The following is a 24,650-nucleotide window of genomic DNA, read 5'->3' on the forward strand; positions in this document are numbered from 1 at the left end:
AATGTTTAGAAGAGGGTTTGATGTACTGAAAGCTTTTGTTTTTTTTCTTAATAGTAAAGCATGGTGCTTGTCTCTGCTTCATGCTCACTCACATAAACACATACACTCATGCACTATGCTGTCATCATAGTTAAACTCTGTTAACTCTGTAGGAGTGAATTCTATTGTGTGGGAGTTTGTTGAACCGTGGTGACTTCACCATGCTCTTACAGACCTCACATTATTTCTTTCACCCACTAACAAGATATAGTAAAAAAAAATTAAAATAATAATAATAAGTAAATTTCTCCTACAATGTTATTTTTAAAAAATAGATGAGAAAGTGATCACTGCTGCATCATGGAAGTAATGAACTAGAAACGAAGTAATAAAAATATGCATGATATATCATCACTCATTTACCTCAATTTACCTCTTACAGTAAATTTCCTTGCATTATGAACATATAGGCATTAAACAAAAACTGTATATATTTTTCCAAGCTCATATTATAAGCATTCTAAGGAAACATATTTCGTAAATCTCATTCTTAATCTTCATGCATCGCCAGTTATTTGTGAAATGCAAAAGCATAGTCTGCTTAGTCATAAAGAATTTGCCCGTGAAATTAGTAAGTTTTCCTTCATGTATAAAGCATTGAATTGAATAACAATAATAACAGCCTATGACATGCTTTCAGCAGATATGGCAGCTGCTTTTGTACAGAATCCAGATCCTTCAAGCTCAACACAATAAGAATGCAATGAGGACAGAGCAAGCCAGTTCACCAGAATGCTAATTTAACGGGCGGATGCCAAATTCATTCGACTCTGTGCTCATGTGTAACATGTTTCTTGGCAGAGGCATTTGCTCTTCAGTTTTGCCATATATTAAACTGAATAGTACACATTTTTCATTAAAATAGCGAAAGGTGTCACACCAGTGCACAGGATTACTTTCTGCGCACCAGAAGTTTTGGTCACAATAAGTTTGCCTCAATGTCATGGTTACTGATTATTTCCGTGTGTTGCTAATCATTTCCCGGTCTATATAAATAACAACAGCTGCTAGTCTCATTGGGAAATTTCTTCTGTGGGCCTGAGCCATCCTTTCCCTGTCAGCTTGAGTATGCTTTTGTATTTCAGCCCACTTTTGATCGAACCTGTAACTTGTTTCTGAAAACTTCTCCTTCTTAAAGTTAATTCTGCCATTGGAATTGTGTTTTGGACTGCATTTTTGCTTCAGAATACACATAAGCCAACTTAGTTTATCTTGTTACAGAAGTCATGCAGGGTGTAATAAGCTCTGGATATGTCACCATGATGCTAAAATGGGAAAATGTGTTCGTCCCTGCTGTGCAGAGTTATGTGAAATCTGAAGTGTAAATGAATATGCACAATAATCTGTCCACGTGGTTTGCACAATGAGGCATGCAAACAATAAGGTTTGCATTTGCCATGGTACTTATTTCTGTTAGAATTCCTCAGAGAGGATGCGGGTGTGTTTGATTAGGAAGCGAAGTGTTAAGGATTCAAGTTTTAGAAGGCGCGTCAGCAGCAGAGCATTGTGCGAAAGCTTTGGGAGGACTGCTGAAGGCTGCATTATGCATGCTAAAATAAGGAGATTATGCTAATTCTAGTGAAATAGAGCTGTAATAAAAATCTGTGGTAACTTAATAAAAAGAAAAGTTGTGTGGAGAAAAAAAAGCGTGTCTGTAAAAACACAATACCTACTCTATGTATAAGTGCATAATTATATACAGTAGGCTATATTTATATCAGTATATCCGCTTCAGCACTTCATATATTTTGTTTGCCAGTGTGTGCTGAGGTCAGAAACGTAGCTCTGAGGCCGTGGGTTTGCTCCCATCAGTGTGCCACGGGAGTGCACCGATGGTGGAGGGCACTCTGTCTGGGCAGTTGCTGAAATCCAATGCCAGCAACGGTGAGCAAGTGCTGCCAAACTCTGACCTGCTGTGCCAAGGTCAAACAGGACTTCATTGTGAGCTGCCTGCATTTCACCTCCTGCTGACCTAAAAGTCAAAAACACCAGGTGAAGGCCTATGTGGAGGAGGAGGGAGAGAGAGAGAGAGGGGGGGGGGGTTGAGATGTTGTCACCCCCTCCTTTTTGCCCTCTAAAAGAGCTAGGTAGTGACTGAGCTTAATGAAGTCTCTAGCTCCAGGGCTGAGCCACAGAGTCACAGCACTCCCTGTCAAGTGTGTTCCCAGATGATTTTGTGTTCCAGGATATTGTTTCAGTTTTTATTTCACCCTTAATTAACACTTACAAAAATGCTTTTATACAGCATGTTAAGATATAGCTCTCATTTATTATTATTATTATTATTATTATTCATGATCAACTTCTTTCTTGTGCTTATACTGCTGTCATGCCAACTCTCTCTGTCACAGTCTGCCAGGTAAAGCTTAATGCACAGGCTGCTCACTACTCCTGGCTCTATTAACCCACATCAGCTCATTAGCTCACATAATTATTTCATTTGGGTATTTATGTACTAAAAATAATATGGATTGCAGAATATGATGATTTAAACTATAATATTCCAGTCTGTGCTGTCCATGCGGATGAAGAGAATTTAGTATCCAGATGGGGAGAAGCTTGAGGAGTAGAAACCAAAAAGTGGGTCAGTTTTGACTGTCCAAAATTTTAAATAGTTGCTTTCAAAGATCAGAGAGCAAGATCAACCCGTTTTAACTACAGCCTGCTTGCTAGTTCTGGACCACTTTGCATAGATGCTTAGGTTTACAGCTCCATCGTGAGCTATAAAAAAGAAATTAAGACTAGCTAAATGAATGCTATTACTGATAATTGCTGGAAATAATTTAGAATAAAGAATAAGCCTAAAAAAACAGAACCATAAATGATAATGCAGAATCATATAATTGAATTTAAAATAAGAAAAGAAATCTAGAAATGCAGTATAGTTTGAAATGAAAAAACCTAACATAAAAACAGCATGCATTAAAATCTGTCTTTTGCTGTACTGTGATTCAATGTCTGATCATGATTGGTAAATTATTGCACTTTAGTTGCATGGCTGCTTTGCCACATCTGGTGGATTTTGGGAACATTGAGCTTGCAGTAATAGACTTTAATGGATGATTTGGAACACATGGTGACAGACAATGCATAGTGCATGATGGTGCTAATCCATACTGTGCATTTAAAAACTAGTAGCAGTTCTCTATCTGTTCTAAAATTTATTCTAAAAAAGATTAAGACTTAGTATAATGTCAATGTTGTTGCAACAGTTGTTAATACTGTACATGATATGAATGCCAAAAGTATGTGCACACCTCTATATGTCACCAATATATGGGCCTTATAACTTAAACTGTTGTTAAACATTTTGGTAACACCCAGTTGTCCAGGATCTCTTTAGTATTAAAGTGTAGTATTAAAACTTCCCTTTACTGCATCTAAGAGGTTCACAGATGTTCACACAGTACCCAGGTGCATAAAAAAATAATTTAGTAGAGGCCTACAAAGATGTTCAGAAAGTGCATATGAATGGCCACATACTTTTGGCCATGCAATGTATGTTCTAACTTGTGTATACCTGTTAGAACCTGATATGTGATTTTTTTAAACAAGGTGGATTGCTTCTAAGGCAACCCAGTAAGCAACGAGTCATAATCCATGCATAAAAAAAAACAAGCCTGCATCTACTGTAATACTTATATTAAACATAGAAGTATAATCTGTGTAATTTCAGGTAAGAAATTACTTCCTTATAATAATGGTATATGTTAAATACTGTGTTTTTCTTTTATGTCTTGTATATAAAATATTCCTTTTTCTGAGTGAAAGCTATCATTCGATCATTCGAGCAGGCTGGCTTCTACCAGTGGGATGCTAAGCATTTAGCAAAAACAACAGAAACACTTACTGAAATTACATGTTGCTGAAATGTTTTAGATACATCTTCACAGTGAGCACAATTTGATCTGTAGGCTCATTCACAGCACGATGCTGTGGCAGCTGTTAGAGTTTATAGCTCTCGGTAACATTCTGCAAAACAGCCATTGATAATGTAATGAAGGCTGGTGGAAGCTATGAAGCTTGAAGTGCTGCTGCGTGGAACTGTTTGCAAGCCAGGCTCAGCATTGCTTCAGGGGTACACGGATAACTTAAGCGCATACACTGCGGTTTTATCATATCATTTTGAAGATGGTGTCATGTTGGTGTATTTCTTTCCGTTACTTACCATTTCAACACTTGTCTGCAAGGATTCACTCCTATTAGTCTGTCAAATATTTCATAAATACACAGACAACCAGTATAAAGGAAACTATAAGGAACAAGATGCTTTGTGCCAACTCGATTGAGTATGATGCAACTTTATAAATGGATTTAGTGCAGTCATTGTTACTAGCCTTGATCTTGAAGTGTGTAACTAAATAAAATTAGTCCTGCTATAATCTTTTTTTTTTTCTTACCGTTTGAGAATTCAGAGGAAGGGGCTTTAGGGCCTGGAACTGGTGTTAGGAAACTTAATGTGTGTGAATGATAGTAACTACTTTTACTATCAGTTACATCTGCTGTCTCTAAAAAGCTGTAGAACAGGTCTATCTGCATTTAAAACTTATTTTAGGCAACTTTATGCATAATTATTTTTGACATAATCTCCTTGCTTTTCAGCACACTTTGTCCATCTGTCAACAAGCTTTCATATTCCTTTATTTAAAAATGTTTTAGGCTGAGCTGCGAGCCACATACTGTGTGCAACGCTCTTTTCACTACTTAATTATAAAGTAAATATTTGTCCTTGTAGGCCTGCTTTCAAAGGACCAAACAGGTTAAAGTCTGATGGAGCAAGATCAGGACCTTATGGAGGATGCTTTTACACCTCAAAGCAACGTTTTTGCAGTTTTTGCTGTCGACAATGCAGGCAGAAGTGTGCGTTGTATTGATTAATCCACGTCTCGTCACCAATGATGATTCTTTTTAAGAAACTGTCACCTTCCTTAGAGTATTGGTCCAAATTTTGTTTGCAGATTTCCAGACACTTCTGCTTATGCTCTTTTGTGAGTTATTTCGGCATCAGGAACACCCTCGTACCACAAAAAAATACTGCAGAATCACATCTTCTTTCGTGCAAATCACAAAAGTGAGACATGCATAGACAGCACTGAAGTTACAAATGAACTGATGTAACACGTTCACACCTGCCCACCATTGACTGGGGAGACAGTAACCTTAACCAGAAAGATCTGATGAGACAGTGCAGCCAACAGAAGTTTCGATATAACCAGAGTGCGAATGATTTTTGACTCACTATCATATACTGTATGTACTGTGTGTTTTGACAACCATCTATGGGAACTAGAAATAACTTTTTTAAAAATATGAGCAGTAGCTTTATCAGATCGGACTCGGATGCTGGTTTACTGGTTTTCCTTCCCATGATCACTTTTGATAGGTTCGGCCCATTGCAGTCAAAGAACATGTCACAAGAGCTGTAGCTTTTGAGTTGCTCTGATCCAGTCTAGCCCTCACAACATGGACCTGGTCAAAGTCACTCAAATCATTATTCTTGTCCATTTATTCTGCTTCAAATTCAACAACTTCAGGCATAAAATGTTCACTTGCTGTCTGATATATCCTACCCGCTTCCAGGTGCCGTAGTAACAAGATATTGTAACTTTAGCTACTGTGACAAGAGCCAAACTGTGACAGATGTTCTGGGTCAGAGCAACTCTAAAACTGTAGCTCTTGTGGCATGTTCATAGGCTGCAGTGGACAGGACCTACCCGAAATTGGTCCAAGTAGGGAAAACCAGTGAACCAACGACAGGTTCGTGGCTGGCCAAGGCTCAGTGATGCATGTGGGGAGTGAAGGCTGGCCCGGGCAGTCCAATCCAATAGAAGAAAAGTTCTCATGAAAAGGTATCAGAGCACACAATGTATCAATGTTTTGATGCATATATAAGTATATTATATAGTAATAATAGTATATATACAGTACTGTAAATATGCTTAATATAAATGTTTCTATTTCGCATAATTGAACATGATTGACATGATTGTACATAATCAGGGAAGGACTTCAGCATGTTACTCCTGTAACATAGTATATTGTGACGGATTAAAAGTATTTTAAGTGTTTCTTTTTTTTTGTATTCAAACTGTATTTAAATTGTTGTGATGATGGAAAAATGTGTGTTTCCTGCCATCTAGTGGACTTATCTCTCTGTCAGTAAATGTAGGTTCAAATTCTCCAATTATTTGAATAATTTACATCAAAAGTGAGTACAGTACAAACATTTACCATAGATGAACAGTATGAATCATGGCCATATATCACGAAAGATTTCTAAGTGTAAACAGAATTAGACTAATACTGGTGTTATAAGAAGAAAATTCTATTAATGACTATTTAAATATACAATGAGAATGTACAGTAATTGCATAGTCCAGTGTCTAGATGGCCATTACCTGAGTAAATCCTAAATTTATTTTAAACATAAATATTTGGGGCGTTAGTAGTTAATAATTTCCATGTTTGTGTTGTCCAGATGGCAGTGTTGCTCAAGTGCTAGCTAGCATTGCTGCCTCAGAGCTGCAGGGTCTCATGTTTGCACCTGAGCTCGGGTTGCTGTCTGCTTTGTGTTTTCTCTCACCTCATAAAAACATGCCAGAAGGGGAATTTGCTTTGCTAAGATAAATTACCTTTAGGTGTGTGTGTGTGTGTGTGTGTGTGTGTGTGTGTGTGTGTCATCCTATTCAGGTTGTATATCTGCCTCACATCCACTGCTATGAGAATAGTCTCCAGATCCACTGAAACCTGATCAGGATAAAGACATTACAGGAAATGAGTATGTGTGAATGTTGATGTCCTGTAGATGGAACCAGAGTGCTTTGTACAGCCTTATATAAAAAATAATATATAGTTGGCTGACAAATTCTGCAAAGAAACTTGGCTAATTGGCTGCAGACAGTTATTGGTAAATAAGCTATATTGCATAATGTAAAATTAAACAGAAGGTATATTTGAACTATATACAGTATAAGGTATATATTGAAAATTTTATTTTGGATTTAAAATAAAATGATTTAATAATGATTTAATAAGTGCTTCTTTCATTCCTGCTATGGCAACAACAAGCAGTGCTAAACAACATCCTTAAGGTTAAGTCTGTTCATGTTGAAGCATCTCACTACTGGAAATAATAAATCCCAAAGATACTGTATATCTGAAATCTTCTCTCGGGATCTGTGACATACAGGTGATTGCAACTATTTTAGAGGGTTTTACATACGCTCGTTTGTACCAGATATTTTGACTGTCACTCCCAAACTCACTACATTTATGAAATAATCAATTACTACAGCTACTTCCTAGATCTCATCTTTTACATTTTATTTATTTTTATTTTGTGATGAGCCATTTAAATAACTACAAATGACTCACAGTAGGCTACTGAAGAACTAATGAAGCACTTTTATTTGCAGAAACATGGCACCATACGCAGTCTCTATGCTAATTATTAAACAGCTGCACTGCCTCAGTGAGTTCGACCCCCTGAAGCAATAGATGGAGGTGCAAAGCAATGCTGTTTGCCTCAGTGCAGCGCGAGCTCATCACTGGACTCAGCAAGACTGTGATCTGTTTAATATTGCAGTCAGAGCCGTCTCCAGGATGACATAAGTGATGAGAAGATTCTGCACCCTCATATACCCAGTAATAGAAACTGCAGAATGCATTGGCAAGGCTGGAAAAGGTGGAGTGCAAGGCTGACTGGCCATTCTTTTATGGCCCACTTAATCCTTTTGTCTGAGTGCCATTTTCCTTCTTTATTTCTTTTTTTTACTTTCTTCTTCTTTTTCTTTTTTTTCTTTTTTTTTATTTCTATAACTGCCAAACTTGTAATGCAAACCTTTTGGCATATTGTATATTGTGCAATATGTTAGATATGCTCCTAATGATCCCAGAGCAGAAACCAGACTATAAAACAACAAACCAAGGAAATAAAATGAATATAAGGAAATTTATGCAATTCATTATCTGAGATCCAAATGGGTAGGTTTCTCATATCTATAAATCATAGAACTATGATTTTAAAACTAAAACACAAAGCAGAAACATTTGCTAGTACTCTTCAAAGTCTTCAACTGCGCGTAGCCTTTTTACATCAATATGTGATGATTTCACCACTCTCCAGCCATATACTAAATCATAACTGGCTCGATAGTCACTCATTGTACACTCTTTAGTAGTCACTTGCAAGGTTGAAGGTTTTTAACCTCCCAAAAGTATTCTAATTAAAGCCATCTGTCACGAGGAAACACCTTGTTCTTGCTTTACCCTAACTTCTGTTCTCATTAATATACTGTTCCTAGTTTAAATACTTTGTCTGCAGTATGGTCAACAGTAGTCTCTGCTGGAGTTGGTAGAGTTTCCCACAAACTACCTAACTGGCATCACTCCACTAGTAAGGTCAATACAATTCAGATAACAGAATTAAGATTTATGACAAAAATCCTGAATTTTAACCTGCTAATCCATGTTTAAAACAATAATCTAGAACAGTTTCCAACTGAGGCAGACAAAAATCATTTTATCACAGTCAATAAAACCCGTGGGTGTCACGGTGGTGTAGTGTTTAGCACTGTCGCTTTGCACCTCCAGGTCCAGGTTTTGATTACTGACCAGATTCAACTCCTGTGTGTGTGTGTGTGTGTGTGTGTGTGTGTGTGTGTGTGTGCCATGCTTGATGGGTTTCTTTTGGGTACTCTGGTTTTCTCCCACAGTCCAAAGACATGCATATTAGGTTAACTGGCATTCCCTAATTGCCCGTAGTGTGTTAATGAGCTGTAAGTCTGTGCATGTGTGTGTGCCTTGCAATGGATTGGCACCCTGTCCATGGTGTACCCCATCTACTGTATCTCAAGTATCTTTTCTTCTTTACTGCATACTGGTACATGCTATAGTAGGAATTACAGGCCATAATATTAACCAATAAATCAACTGTTCTTTAGCTGTTGCTAACTATTAAGTGAGTAGAAGTGTTCAAATGTACTATCAGTAATTATACTGTACCTGCAATAGAATTTACCCATGCATAAAAGATTTCTAGTGGAGAGACAAATGATTCCATATAAAGGGGCTCATTGTCTATTATAGTAGTTGATATAAATCATAGATATTTCACTTGTGAAGATTTAAAAAGGCATTATCCCAATGATCACCAATTTTCCTGAAATGCAGCTCAGTATAAGTGTCATAAGCACTTTGAATATCATTAGACACTGCTTTAATGATCATGCCATCCTTTTTCTTGCCATGCTATGGGTTAGCTGATACAATTGTAACATTTTGTTCTAGGTTAAATTGCACAAATTTTCCATGGGAATTATACAAGTGTACCATCAAACTTATAGATTTTACACTTTCCTCATAACATAATGCATATGTCAATCTACCCATATTATGGGTGTAAAAAGCACAAAAACAAGGTGATGCAATCTTCATATTGCATCAGTTAACTGTAAGACCACAAATAAAAAGGCATCAACTTGCATTCACATCAGAAAAAAATAATCAATATTAAACCGTTGTACATTAATTAGTCCATGTGTTATGCACTGTGCCCCATCTCAGCAAAAAACTCACTTAGTCACACCAGTTGACATTACTCTCTGCCTGAAACAAAAATCCTATATAAATATAACCCTTGGATTTCTTTGTTTGCACAAAAAAAGATAGTTTGGGTGAAGAAGGCTTTAATGATACACACGATTGTATGCTTGTCAAATCATCATGAGTTCAATAAGCGCCCATTGCTCTAGACTATATTAGTAAAGCAAACTAATTAAAAGTAATTATTAAAAAAATTAATAAATACTGAATTCCTTTACAATACAGGAATTCAGTATTAATTTATTTTTTTAAATAATTCCTATTAATACCTCTATATTAGCAGTGCTAAGCTTACAAGGATGGCTAAATCTAAACTATGCAATTGTGCCTCTTATTCACAGTAATTTATTGATTAAGTATATAAAAAAGATTTAAGGAACAGTCTTAACTACATGATGTTGGCCAAGTGCCATGATTCTCAGCATACCTAGCAACTCTCAGCCCTACAGCATTTATGACTTGTCACCATCCATTTTCCATAATTGTTTGTTTCCGTATTGCACCGTGATCACTGTAATTTTTTGAATTTGCCCAAGATCAGTCTGTGTATTAAAGTTCTGCTTTGCAGCATGTCTTTGTGTTGAGTTTGTTGTTGTTTTCACATGTTATCTGTGTGTGCTCTCTGCATGCTCTCTAGTTCATGTTCATTTTCTGGGTCCTGATACTTAGTCTTGTTTATTTGCACTGCATAATAAGGTAGATCTGCACTTGCACTTGCTTTACCACTTTTATCTGAAAGAATGCAAAACCCAATGATTATAATTATACAGGTCCAGCAGTACAGTAACTGCTATAGGTGCACAGGATCACTGGGTCATTCACTACTTTCAGCAGGCCTCCTTCAAAAATATTTTGCATGGAGGAGCTAGAGCTATGTGTGCTATGTGGTCGAACACCAACAGTGGCATTACAGGGTGGCTCAAGCCCGAGGTGGCTGGAGTGGTCTCACAAATTAAGTGCAAATAAGTTTCCCCCTATCCGGGAAACTCAGGCCAAAGGATAGACAGGGCTGCATCTCCATCCAAACTAATGCCAGTAACCCCCACCACTCACCGTAAAAGGGAAGCCATTTCATCTCAAAGCATCATCATAGAGGTAGCCCCGACTCCATGATTCGGCCTGTTTGTCACTTCATCCTCCCATTTTGTTAACGGATTTCATTCCTTCGCTTGTGTTCTTGTGGTGACCAGGACTCTGTTTTGTGATGACTGTCCAGGACCACCAGTTAAAGCCACTTCTGGTGAGCTTCAGCTGAGCCTTTGTCAGTAGGGTGGATTTGTGTGTTTATTTGTGTGTGTGTGTGTGTGTGTGTGTGTGTGTGTGTGTGCACGTGTGGTGGTGGGCTAGACCCACACATCCAGCACTGCATGTTAACTATTATCCATATGTGCTCACCGCATGCTCCTACTTCATGTTCATCTTCTGAGATCATATCCCAATTCTGAGTCCTTATATTGCTTGTCTTTTTTTTTTTTTTTGCTAAAAAAATCTGCACTTGCAAACATTTTGCCCCTTTGATCTGACAACAGCACTGTACTAGACATGTTTCATTGCTTTTGACTGTATTTTTCCCTGTGGTTTAAATTATAACCCCATTTGTATTTGTTTACTTGAATTTTTTGGCTGTTGGGGTTTTGGACTGATTCTTGACGTTAACATTTGTAAAGAATATTAGTAAATCTGCACTATGACTCTATTAATCATTCTGGCTTGTTACTGCCACAATAGCCTGTATGTTAGTAAGAACATTTTAACAAGTCCCAACATCATCTTCCTTTGGCTCAAATTGTAATTACATTAGTGGATTGGGAGGGGTTGAGGGTCTGGTGGAATGTCCAGGAATCGCTGTCTGGATCCCCGGCTCTATTTGGGAGATGAAGAATGAAGTCCCTGAATACTTTAACAGGATGCTGCATAGTTTGTTTGGTGAAGCCATCAAAATTGCTTACTCGTGCATGATAATGTGCTTAAATTAAAATGCATAGTTTCTGTAGACAAAGATGAACATGACCAGCTTTTTTTTCTCAGGTGAAAGGATGACTGACAACTAAGCCATGTTCCTCTCTTTTTCTCTGTCTGTTCCTTATATAGTAAGCACTGTGTCTCAGCTGAGCAGACTATTGTATTACTACTACACAGCAGATGCAGCAGTAAAGGCTATCTCTTCTTTTCTCTATAATTACTAAATGAGCCTCACGCCCTTAAAGTACAATTGGTGCTTCCATTTCTGGTGCGAATAGATTCATTAGAACAGTATGTACATCTTACTGTTTTTCAGGAGTAACAGTGGTGTGCTTTCAAAATGCATTGCACTAGCAATGAGCTGCACACACACACACACGCACACGCACGCACACACACACACACACACACACACACACACACACACACACACACACATTCTCTTTCCTACACTAAACACTAAGCAATCTTTCATAAACTTGCACACTGCTGCACTACAATAAATATAAAAAGTCTACACCACCCTGGTAAAATGGTAAAAGTGAAAGCAAGATTAATCACCTAAGATCTTTTTCCACATTTAATTCGTTATAGCAAGCAGTAGAATTTAAGTGAAAACAAATAGAATGGGTTAGGATAAAGTCAGGGGGATAATTAAAATAGTACAAACAGTCCTGAATGTAAAAGTCAATAACAGTACTGCCTATCTTTTATTTTTGATACACTGAGGTGCTCCTTTGGTGCTCATTTTTCAGCATGTTTTAGACATTTTTCCTTTTGCCCCCCCCCCCCCCCCTTTTTTTTTTGTATCATGGTTCTGCAGTAAATCTTACTCTGATTTCTAGTTTAACATGAGTCTGTGGAACCATATGTAACCTGTGATTAATGGCGTTCAACAAAGTTAAAGAAAGGAACAATGTCTACATTTTTTTCTAGTTTTTATGATCATACTTTTACTAACACAATAAAAAGAATTGTATATTTATGTGGTTCAGTTGTTACTGGCTGATGGCTGTTGCATGCCATGAAATTAAATTTATTTATAGATTTAAAATAAAGATTTAAAAAATAAATCATATATATTATAGATGCATGGGTTACATTATGTATTTTTCAGAAGCTTCTAGGTCAACCAAAAGATTGATTTTTTTTTTACTTGTTTGTTCATTTAAGCTTGCATGAGACTCAAAGCCTATTCTAATTATGGGAATACATTCTGTATAGGACACTAGTCCACTGCATGGCATCTTACACACACGTTTGTGTCCTCATTCCAACTGCGATCCAAAGAGTCCAATTCTAGTCCCATTCTAGGCTACTTATCATTCTTTATGTAACGCCCTTAGAAAATAAAGTTAGCACAAAGTTGACTTTTGGGTGTCATATTGACATACAGTTATGTATATCAATACTCTTAATTGGGTTAAGGTCAGGGGTCTCTGGTGGGCAATTCATGCATTACAGTTTTTTACAGATGCTAGGACACATTTCTCAATACTTAGGTCACTTTTGCAAAACTCTTCACACAGTGAGCACAACAGAAGTCTATGTGGGCTAAACTGAGGATCAATTATCATTGTTTTGGCACAAAATGCATTCGATGACTACATCTCTCAAATTTCATGAATTCTTTTCTCACTCAGACACAACAACTGCCAAAAATCTTTGTACATACAGGACATTTTGCATGTGCTTACATACTGTTTTCAAAACTGTTAAACTTATGTTCAAAACAATAACATAATGCAAAACTGAATAAGACAGCAAAATTCAACAGCGATATTTTATTGAAACATATTTTAAATCTAAAAATGCAGTTTAACCAGCCACAGCTGATTCTCATTGTACTGTAGATGAACATCTACGCAGGTGTTACTCTATGGAAGGGTTGTGCTAAGTGAGGAAAGGGATCAGAAGGAATGATGAGAAGGAATCAGCCAACATTTATAATTGTATGGGACAATGTGGCATTTCACCAGTCCCGTGCAGTCACCGAGTGGGTTGCGGCCCATCCCAGAATGGAGTCACTATTCCTTCCACCTAACTCTCCATTCCTCTAACCCATAAAGGAATTCTTTTTCTCATGGCGCTGGAAGGTTTACGACCATCATCCACATGAACAAATGTTCCTTTCTGGATGCAATGAATGCTGGATGCCTGGACATATCAGCAGAGGGTTGCCAGGGATGGATCAGGTTCTTTCCTAGGTGTATTGCCCTAGATGACATAAGATGTGATGTGGATGAGAACCTGTGGCCAAATGAAGAAGACCGAGTAGACTAGCATCACTATTGTATTTGTATCAGTGGATGGTGTGTATACAAATTCTTGTATTTTGGAATTATTTAGTGCGAAAAAAATTAAAATAAATAAACAACATAAAATACTGACAAATTCTTCATTATGTCTGATTCATTCCAGTAACATGTATTGCAGTCATAAACAATATATATTGGAATTATAAACAGAGATGTGTCCTTGTTTTACACAAGAAAACACTGTCTAATGCTACATGTTGTTAGTGTTTTTTAGGTCATTGTTTTGTGGGTGACAAAGTGCGTTTGTCGGCTGTCAACCTTTGCTAGTGTTCTGGAAGAATGAGTTTATTTGAGACCTGAATAAAGTGTTTTGCTTGTTGTAGTGCATTTTGAATGTGAAATGAACTGCTTTGCCAAGCTGAAAGTCGGTAAGGAGAATTTTGTGAAGAGTTTTGCAAAAGTGACCTAAGTATTGAGAAATGTGTCCTAGCGTCTGTAAAAAACTGTAATTTGATTTCTCATATTTCAAGAACCACTCTGCATTTTGAGTCCTGGAATGTGTGAAATCATGTGAGGAAAACAATCCATTGATAAAACAACCTGGTCATTCGCACCCATTGCTCTGGAATATTTTTTTTTCTTCATGCCCCCTAGCAAGTTTTATGCCCCAAACTTTATGCCACTATTTTTTCTGATCAGCCTTACTAAGAAGTGGTTTTCTTATGGCCACACAGCGGTTTAGGGCAGCGTGTCGGGAACTGGATATGAAAGTCCGCCGCTACCGGGTTCACTCTCTGACTGCACAACGCTGGATTTAAGGAAGTCTTTTTTGTGGTTTATGAAGAAATATATGAAGTTTCTGGTGAATATGTATAAACGTGCAGCCGGACAAACGCACGTCACCAAAGCCCGTGTGAACACTCTCATTGACTCCTATGTGTAGAAAACACTCGCCGCTTGATCCGCGCTTACCGGACGCTACGAACGCAAAAAAAACGCTCGATTTTAACGCCCGTGTGAACAAGGCCTTAGGCTTTGTTCACACAGGCGTTAGAGTGTTTTCTACACATAGGAGTCAATGAGAGTGTTCACACGGGCTTTGGTGACGTGCGTTTGTCCGGCTGCGCGTTTATGCGGCATTAAAAAAACGTTGCATGCAGCTATTTCTTGGCGTTCAAAACCCAACGAACGCAAGGAAACCGCTTCTAGTTCGTTTTCTGCGCGTTCATTTTACGCTTCGGAGGACCGGATATATCCCATGATCCTACATGCTATACATATGGAAATGCGGAAAAGTGCAAAATAAAATAAAATAATTGTTAAAAAACTTACGCGGAAATTTTCGCATGTTTTTTAAACCACAAAAAAACTACCTTTAATCCGACTTTGTGCAGTCAGAGAGTGAACCCGGTAGCGGCGGGCTTTCATATCCAGTTCCCGACACACTGCCCCCTACAGGTTAACACACAAACTACAGTTTGGGATGCAGGCTGACGTTAGACAGAGACAAACGAATGCCGGTGTAGAAGTCAATCAAGCGCCACTACAAAATGCAACGTAAACGTCTAGGACGTTCAAAGCACGTTCGTTTATCCAAAAACTTAACGCCCGTGTGAACAAGGCCTAAGTGATCCGAGTCATCCATTATTTATTTTTTGGATGAAACATTTTCTATGAAATGAATGCTACAGCACTATTCGCTATCCTGGTTTTAATATTGTAAGACTGTTCTTAACCCAAGTCCAATTATTTAAAAAATCTCCTTAGTTATTTTTTTGCTTGATGCAGGCCAATAATTTAACCCATTTAAAACAGTATTTTTTCCCCCCATGACCACAAGATCATCTGACATGGATGATTATGACGATTTAGGAGAAGTTATTCACCGCATCCGGTACAGTTATAAGAACCGTTGCCAGCTAAAACATATTACTCGCTGCAGTGATTATCCAATCAAAAGTCAATTTAGGCTTTTTATGCAAGTATTTGCTTGTTTCAATCTAAATGGTGACTTTTTTCTTTGGCCAGGCAGTGTATTTTGCCTAATTTGTAATATTTCAACATTACAAATGTTGAAATATTGAATGCTTATTATATTTCAATATTTCAATCTGGGGTACAGATTTCCTTGTGTTGATGTACAGGTACTAGTGAAAAGAATAGATCACTTAATTGTCTATTTAGGCACAGGCAATTATGAAGGCTCAATATTGGGTGGAGGAAGGTGGAGAAATATAATATAATATAATATAACTTCACCTCCAAAAACCTGGTATGCATGAATTTGGATTAAGTTTTATGTAGAAAAAGAAAAAGAACATAGCATTAGTTCACATGGTATGCACTTGGGCCGCAGCATATGCATGTGCTGAGCTTCTGAGCAAACAAGCTTCCTCATCCATACAACATGACATTTACATTCTACCTGGATGTTGAGGCTTTCAGCACACAGCTCCGTAATGTATGCTGGGCCACAGCGTCACATCTAAGCATTTTGTAGCCCATTTTAATAAGCCGTATAATAATCGCTGCTGATTATTTACCATATGTTTAGCAAGAAAATATTATTTTTTTTATTCATATTGCAAACACAAAGTATCTTTGTGTACTTGCATTTGTGTGCCAGTTTGGAAGTGAGAATGTCTGTGTGGCTCAGTGGGGTATGTAAGAATGGCCTGGGCTGGGAAGAGAGATGACAGACTGGCTCATGAATTTCATGTCCAACTGAGAATCTCATCCAGCTGAACCTTCAATCCTACTAAGCTACCGGGCCAAAACAAACAGTGAAAACAGTTTCACACTTAGGACGCACACACACACATACACATTTCTGCCTTTACCTTTTCATTATCTTTTTACCATGTTGCATTTCCTCAAATATTTGTCCTGGGAGCTAAAAAAAAAAAATTAATGAATACATTCTCTTTTCTAATTTCTACAGTATATAAAGCCATGATTCAAACAAACAGCTTAGCTCAAAATGAAGAGAACACAATAAAACATACAAGAACACGGCACTTATCAGGTATGGAAGGTCTGAAATGAACATACTGATCAAAAATAAACTACTCCTGTGTGTGTAAGTGTGCGTGCGTGCATGCATGTGTGTGAATAAATAATTTACTAAATGATGTGTTCATTTCCAGAAATCACTTACAATTTATTCTAACAGAACTAAAAGAAGGTATTGTAAAAACCATGGAACTTTTTATTTTCCTGTTTGTGCCAACAAAATACTTGCAGATTAGGTAAGCATAATTAGGAATATTATTACACATATACAAGATGTCTTGTAAAACTTTTTTGTAAAAAACTTACCATTTGAACCTCATGCCAAATCTAGTTATTTTTTGAATATAAGATTTTTTTTTGCATTAATTAAAATGTGTAGAATTTGTCAGTTAAAGACTAAAATAATAATTTGTACCATTTTACAGACAGAATATAATGATGTCTTCTCCTTAAGCCAGAAAATTTGCCATTACTCAAGAGTACCTAATTCCACTGCTGTGTTCTTGCATAAGACACTCTTCTACATGGTTGTTGAGGTTGCTCTGTCCAGTTATACCAAGTTTCTTTAAGCTTCCTTTTTTTTAGTACACCAAATGAGCTTCTTACAACCTTAACTATTCTTAATTTCCCTATGTTTTGTTTTAATCAGTTCTGGTTCTACTATAGTTATATCTACTGAAGGTGAAATGTACATGCACAGCAATTGTGTAGAGATCAGATAATGGCTATCCCAGCATCCCTAGGTAGCCATGGTCATGATCCCTCGGCTCTACTGTTTAGAGAGTTATCGCCCCTGTTGTTGACCTAAGTGAGACTTGTTGCCATGGCAGTGGACAATGAGCTATGACTACTCTGCATCTCTGTTGGGGAAGCAATTAGTCCAAAGAAAAGCTGTGGGTCATATAACGGATGTTTTGGACTTCCCTGTAGTTATTTTGGTCAGTGTCCAAGGTGATCATAAACCTTTACAGCACTCAGCATGCACAAGACATCCTGATATCCCAACTGCAGAGTTTATGTTAACTAAATTTAAACAATATTCCTCTGAATCTCCAGTCCAGACTCTTTGACTCTTCTGTGTAGCTTTTACAAACTGTAATTCTCTGCTTTTTCTGAAAATTCAGATTTAAGCATGTCTAATGTTCTGCAGTATATGTGTATCCCATATACTGTATAGTTAGCATGTGAAGATTTACAGTATGTTTAATGTAATGTATTTATTTAAATATTCAGAAGTTAGAGACAGTGTCTTTGTGTTTGTGGACATCTGTGTTAGTTAGAATGTGTGTATGCATGTGTGTGGCCTAGCAGGGTGTGTACAAATGTAACGAACTGGGGAAAGGGATAACAGACTGGCTCATGTTACTGTAAGTGGAAAAAATAAAAGTTGAGGGTGTGTTTTTGTTGGTTTTTACTAGTTGTAGGCATGGAATCACATGTTGCAATATACACTGAACTCCCATAACAATTTAACATCATTGATTATTAAATGTATATCAGTAAACTGTTAACAGGATTATGTGCACCAGTTCTCATTTATCCCTCTGGGAACCAAAGGCTAGACTGTCTGGTTTAATCCCAAAAATGTTTTTTTTTTTTTTTTTTTTTTTACAAAAAATTAAATTAGTAAAAAAAAAAAAAAGGCAGTACTGCCATGAAAGAAAGGTATAAGAACACCCAGTGTATCACAGTCTGATGTATTCATGCACTTAATCATTCACCTATTCACTCATTCACACACTCATGATTAATAGACTGAATTTCTCCACAACGGGGAGCTGTTTAATCGCATGAAGCCATCGTTTGTGTGTATAATTGTGGACAGAGACACAGGAAATATAACACTGGTGCTTGCACTAATGTATCCACAGTAAATAATCCGAAGAAATAATTCTGTAGTTGCAAAAAGAGTTACAAGAACACCCAGCTGGAGTGTTGCAATCACCAAAGAGAATAAATATCTCCTAAGACAAGGCTAAGGGAAATAATAAGCATTCAGTGTTGGAGAAGTAGTGAATTTTTTTCCCCATGTAAGTGGAGAAGAGCCCCCATAGGTGAAAGCTGCTTCAGTGACTATTAGGCTGTAAAGCAGTTTAAAAGAGCAAACATTTAAAGATAGTGACCAGAATTCTTGTCCCCTGATTTTAACTACATTTGAATCCGAAGTTTATTATTTTTGTTAATGATCTACTTCTTGTAAATTATACTCAGCATCTTTATAAACACAGTCATGAATAGGATTTGTACAGTCATTTTCTGCATTGTCTGTAAAACGTTGCTCCACACATCAGAATCCATTATCAAGAGAAGCACTGTTGATTTAACTTTTGCATCAGCCAAGTGTTGGGTGACACTTTCACACGCTCTGTTCCAAGATATATTTAAAGAGCTAAATTTCTCCTTCATCACAAACTGGTGTTGATCAGTGCTATTCTGTAAGGTTATGAGACGGGTTTTTGGTTTGAAATTCTGAGCTGTTGAAGAGTGCAACACGATGATGATGATGATGATGATGATGATGATGGTGTTGGTGGAGGTGACAGCTTCAGGGTCCCTGATTTCATCCGGAGCTGTATGGATTTCTCTGTGTTGCCTCTTAGTGTGAGTTTTCTCTTAGTTTTTTGGATTCCTCTCACCTCCTAAATCCATGTTGGTGGATGCTGGTAGCAGTGTGTGTGTGTGCAAGGTGCCATATGATGACTTGACATTATAAACAGGGTGTATTCACGTCTGGCGCCGAACGTTCTCTGGAAATGCTCAAAATCCTTGTTGACCCTGACATTAATGACTGACATTAATGACAAAAGCCTCAAACAAAATGAAGTTAAGAGGTTATCATACTTGAATTACGCTACAGGCTACTATCTACCAATGACTTTTTACACCATAATGGACAATCAACAGGACTTATTTCTTCAGCCTACAGTCTAGCAGCTTGTTTTGAGTGATTTCAGATGTCCCACTTTTCAACAGTGTTAGAGGTTATATCACTGCAAAAATTTCCAACCCAACTACATCTTAAGACCTCAAAAAGCATCTAAAACTAGCCAGTCCCCTGAAAAAAATCAGGCAATACAAAATGGAGACTTTTTCTTTTTCTTTCCTTCTTTTTCTCCATCACAGAAAATGAAATAAAATAAATAACCCTGACTTTATTTAAAAAAAACACACACACAAAAAAAGTGTTATTTTTCTTATTTTTCTCTATCACTTCTAAGAAACAGAGATTACCCGCACCATAATTGCTTTCCCCTTTTCAAATCCTTGCAATTCTGTATGTCATTTAATTTAAGTATTTATGTATATAATAGACACACTGTCTACATTTATACTTTTTTTCATAGCAAATAATCAGAATTAAATAAAATAATGTCTTAGTGGAAACAAATTATTCCGTAGTATTTTTTCGACTTACACTACAGCATTTTTTTGAGCTAGTATTGGTTTACCCTGGCATTCCATGTCATTGACTGTCCTGTTGTCTGCTCCACCTTCAGGTATGAATGATTCCTGTCCCAGTTGGTTTCTGTTATTTTTTTATTACTAGGTGTAATAATAACTTATAACAAACATTCGGCCTCACAACTTTGCAACATCTCAAAACTGAAACAACTTGACAATGATAACTGTTCATGCTTACTTAATATTACTGTACATAAGACTACATCCCACAGATTGCATCCATAACTGGCAGACACCATGTTCTTGGCTATCATGTTGTAACAATGTATTTTAAGGTATAATGCAAAACATATTAAACCCTTCACATTTCATGATAATGTTTCCAAGATTTATTGCTGCTAGATACATTTTGACTGTAATACAATCTTTTGAGTAAAACCTAAAGCAACTAGCAATCTGATTATGAGCTGCAAGGATAAATGTGGAAAGTAAATGAATATGAATAAAAAAAATCACACAAATGGGATTTTTTTTGGACTTTCGACTCTCAACACATACTGTACAGTATGTTGAAAATAGGGTACAATCGCCAAGACACCATTCAGATGCACAGCTAAACAAATCTCAGTTTATTTGACATATCCAGAGCTCAACCATCCAAATGTCAGTGCGTTGAAAAGTTTAATGGCACAATAAAAAAGTTATATGGTATTTGTCTGTGGTTGTTTTTGCCTATCACTGAGACCCACTATAATCAGATGATTTTTATTATGTTTTTACACAAAAAGAATAGAATTAAAAGAGGGGGGGACTAACTTTTGAACATGACTGTATAATGTTGTCACAGAATAAGAAACTGCAAATAAAAAAAATCAGACAGATTCTTATAATTTTAAGGAGAAAATGTACAGAGCATTAAAATTCTATCTAAAGGGTGCTGTATACACATACTGTATATACACATATATACCCTTACACCAATATGAACTGTCAAATAAATTAGGAGATTAGCAAGATTAGCGAGTTGGTCAGTACCGAATTACATTTACTCTGTTACATTTACTTAAGTAACTTTTTGAAAAAAAATACTTTTATGAGTAGTTTTCCTGCACCATAATTTTTACTTTTACTTGAGTAGATTACGCTACTCTTTCTCTGCTACACTCGACTCCTTACTTTTCTAACCATTTATTCACCACATTAGATATTCTTATTTTTGCCTGTTTTATAATGTTGCTATGTTAACGTATATAATTAGCAAATAAGGTAGAGGCTAAAAAAATATAGGTTTCTTACATTTGTTCTACTGGACACAGTTTATGGTAACTATTGGTTATTATTTTATCTGCTGAGCCATTTGAAGGGCAACTGAAGTACAGTATATCTTACACTAGAAATAGTTTTCACTGTTCAAACATACATATGTTACCTACAGTAGGTATTTGTTTCAAAATCTTTGTTGTGAAAAAGTAAGATTAGGAAATTTGTATTCCTTAATTTTGTAAAGATATTTATTTTTTATTTATTTATTTTATTTATTTATTAATTTTTTTAAATTGCAAATGTCAGAATTTGTACATTATTTTATCATTTTGTCTGGCTGCCTACATAATTTCTAAAAAAATAAATAAATGGACATTATGATGAAAAAGTTACTCAGTACTATTCAGAAGTCTTTAATACTCTTACTTGAGTAATACAATACTTTGGATGACTACTTTTTTACTTTTACTTGAGTAATATTATTTGAAAGTACAGCTACTCTTACTTAAGTACAAATTTTGTCTACTCGACCCACCTCTGATTAGCAAATGATAAAAGTCCACTTTACCATTTTAACACTTTCTTTCTTGAAAAAAAAATTATGTCTAATTAATGTGATTAGAGTCCCATCATAACTCGAACACCCATAATGCAACATCATACCCAGCCTTCAACGATTCCACTGTCTCCACTAACTCCGTAAAAAAGTTTCTAATTATTCTAATGCTTACTTGTAAAACACTCCATAATCTTGCTCCTCCTTATCTATCAGTGTTTTTACACCCCCTCTTGCAATCTTTGATTATCCTCACTAAGGTTCCTGTTTACACTCCCTGTCCATCTGACCACCATGGGTTCTAGAGCCCTTAGCCGCATTGCTCCTCATCACTAGAATTCTCTTTCAGAAATCTTCTGTAACACTGACTCTGCAACCACACTCAAATCACATCTTATGATCTATTTATGGAGAAGCACTTATCCCACGTAATGTAAGGCTGCACACAAATCTCCATAAGACTTTATTTGTTTTTAAGTGGTGCTTTTTCAATTGATTGATGGCATGTATGAGAACTACAGCAGGGGCAAAGCTTTTACTTACAAAGCCCCCAAGTTATGGATTACCCTTTAATTTAATGTCCAGCACTCAGACACAGTCTTAGTTTTTAAGTCTAGGTTAAAACCCTATTTATTTAGCCAAGCATTTTTTTTTTTTTAAATATTACTTTACATTAGGTAAAGAAGCAGATCTGGGGGGCTCATGGACAAAATGTATTATAGTGAAGGGGTATGTTTTGATGCTGTCTTCTCCACTCTCATTGATCACCCAGGTTTGTTGAGGGTGGAGTGACCGGTTGCTTTAAATCTCAGGAAGCCCTCATGTTTGTGTTTCCTTTTGGCTCTCCCGTTTAGTTATGCTGTCATAGTTAATCATGCCAGAGTCCCTGCTTGCACTCGTCCTGGTGTCCTGCTTCTGGTTGGAGATGTCGTTGTATGGATGCCCTGTGTGGTCTGCTTGGGATTTGTGTGGCGACTGGAGACAATTCCACTTTACCATGAAGAAGGTCCTGGCCTTGGATGATGCAGACAAGACTTGTGACAGCAGTCACTCAATAGTTCAGGTCTAAAATTTCCTACAGTCTACCTGAGCCTCCAACAAACTGGACCCCATATTAACTTAAAAACATCAAATGTTATACAACATCCAGCCTCCTGACACTGGGTATGGCTGCAAAACCATCCCTGCTATCCATTATCACCCAGGATGGGTTCCCTGTTGAGTCTGGTTCCTCTCAAGGTTTTTTCCTATTGCCATATCAGGGAGTTTTTTCCTTGCCACTGTAAAAGCTCTCGGCTTGCTCATCAAGAACTGTCTAATCATTTTGATTCATACACATTTTTCACATTTCATACACATTTCCATAATTTTCTTTTAAGTCTGTGAAATTATGCTTTGCGACAATGATCATCATAAACATAAAAAAGAATGACTGGGTAATTCTATATAGACTATTTAAGCTATTTTTACAATAGTTAGTGTAAGAGTTAAGATATCACTTAGAAAAAAGGACCTTATGGGTTAACCTTAATAGTACCCAGGATGTGTTTGTAAGGGTTAATATTTAAATGTGCTGTCTTACTATTGGCTGAGGGTCATCATGTCAAAGTACGAAATCTACAGGCCATTCATTTGGCTCAAAAATTGACATATTTTAATCGATACATGAGATTTATTAACCTCGATAGAGTAAAGTTGCGCGACCCAGGACATGATTGCAGGCTCTAAATGTCAATGAGGCACAAAACTGCTTTGACATGACCGTGCATTGTGAACACATGCAGCTATGTAAAGTCTGTGCTTATCTGCCGGTTGCTTCAGGGAGAGATAAATTCCACTCAAAGGCTGTGGTCTTGACAGGAAACCAATAAAGCCAGCTTTCTAGTGAATAAGTCGATTATTAGTGCTTGCCTCGCTCCTTGGAGCCTCTTAACTGAGTTGACAGACTTTGGCTCTTTAGAGGTGGGTTGGTTTGTGGGAATCTGTCTTCTCCTCTCAGTGGTCCTCTTCCTGAGTCAACAAACAGCACCTCTGAACCCTGAGTCCTGTCCAAGCAACAGAAACACAGTGGATAAGCGGCATTAAAATGTTGTATGTATAGTTACTTCTGTGTGTATATCTACGTCTGTTTTTACAGCCTTCATTTCAGTGCATTTCTCCCTGCATGAATAAACCTTTGCCAAAAATCTACTGTGCAATAGACTAGTAGCCTATTCGTTCATGCTCTTGCATGGATATAAGACTGTTTTATAACAGTAGCCTCAGGAATGTTTTTGTGAACACCAAAGGTAGCTTGGAAAAACATCTTGGCACTATATGCATTTCTACATATTTTCTCTATTAGACAGTATTTCATAGTGTATACTCTATGAAATAGCCTTCAATCATTTATTTGAAATGTTTGCTGTATGTAATTTTATATTTAAACCATAGATCCGTGTTTAGAAGCATATTCTGATCAATTGGATTAGTCTTTGTGGCATGATGAAATGCCACACACACATGTGACTCATTTGGATTTAAGCATACACGAAAAGTTTCATATTATGGGAACT

This window comes from Clarias gariepinus, chromosome 8 (assembly GCF_024256425.1).
Source record: "Clarias gariepinus isolate MV-2021 ecotype Netherlands chromosome 8, CGAR_prim_01v2, whole genome shotgun sequence".
NCBI lineage: Eukaryota > Metazoa > Chordata > Actinopteri > Siluriformes > Clariidae > Clarias > Clarias gariepinus.